This window comes from Macrobrachium nipponense, chromosome 20 (assembly GCF_015104395.2).
Source record: "Macrobrachium nipponense isolate FS-2020 chromosome 20, ASM1510439v2, whole genome shotgun sequence".
Lineage (NCBI taxonomy): Eukaryota > Metazoa > Arthropoda > Malacostraca > Decapoda > Palaemonidae > Macrobrachium > Macrobrachium nipponense.
The window spans coordinates 29514399-29515748 of NC_061089.1; positions in this window are offsets into that span (position 1 = coordinate 29514399).

Below are 1350 nucleotides of genomic sequence, written 5' to 3' on the forward strand. Positions count from 1 at the left end.
TACTTTTACTCTTTCTGAGAAAACAGCTCATTGTCCTCGGGAATGCACTGCAGGAGAGTCGAACCGGTTTTCTTATTGCGGTGACATACATCTATAAATTAGCAAAATATTCGGAATGAGGTAGAATGAATCAAAGTAAAAAAAGGAAGGGTATGATATGAAAAATGTCTGAGACACATAAAAGGGTTGACCACCAGGTGGTGATATGATATGCCTTTTAATTACTGACCTCAACGGAAGTTAGTGGGTTGGTTACATTCAACCTACCAAAGCGCTTGACCAAAGTCATCCATCTGCACCGTCGATTTCGATCATGACAAAATTATCGATATGATCCTTATAAAGGTAAAAAGAAAGTTCTTCAACAACATTCACTGTCTTGGTATCATGATTCCCAAGTGAAAGGATTATTTCATGGCGAGGAAGTAGCACAGGGGATTTTTCTTTGGAGATGACAATGACAGTACTGAACCTGGACTATCAGATATTCCTGATAGTAACAGTAGTAAATATGGTGATGTTTATTGGATTGTAATGATAGGTAAACCCACCTTAGATCATCTTTTTTACTTCAGATTTTATCAGAGATGATCATGAATCCGAGAAAATGACAGAGGAGAAAGTGGATTTATGAAGCCCCTGAGTTGGTATGAGTAAACAAAGAAAGCGTGATACACTTTGTGAATGGAAGACCACTGAAGATTCAGTCGGTAAAAACCAGTGCTCCAAAACTTTTATTGGAGATAATAGCTTCCCATCTTCTACAGACTGCCAAGTCTATGTCTAATTTGTGTGAGGTTTTTCCGGATGAAACTTTTGGTCAAGAGCAAGCATTCACGGTTTGCAATAAAGATATGCAAATTGACCAGCGAGAGCCATCGCACTGAAATTAATTACCAATAAAAGCTACATAATTCGGTATTTGAATAATTACCTGCATATAATTTGCATGTTTTAGCACTCTACTATAATAAAACATCACGATAACGTAAGAGTAGAACATAATTTTACAAAAGCAATGAAAATAAACTATCGAAGTCCACATATAACACGGAGCAAATGAGCAGGATACTCATCTATAATGAGCAGGATACTCATCTATCACTAGTGGCAATAACAGACTCACAGCAAAAGGGTTAAACATAAGAAAGGTCAAATCCTAAATGTTAGGAGAAAAAGAAAACTTTCCAGATAACACAGACCGAATTGGCAATCACTTCAAGTACCCTGGCAGTGGTTGCAGCAATATTTGCTAGTTGGTCCTGCCAATAAAACTAAGGAAACAGGATGTCAGCACTATATAAGGAACCAAAACCCAATGACACCATAGGTGTGGGAATAGCCGTAGCG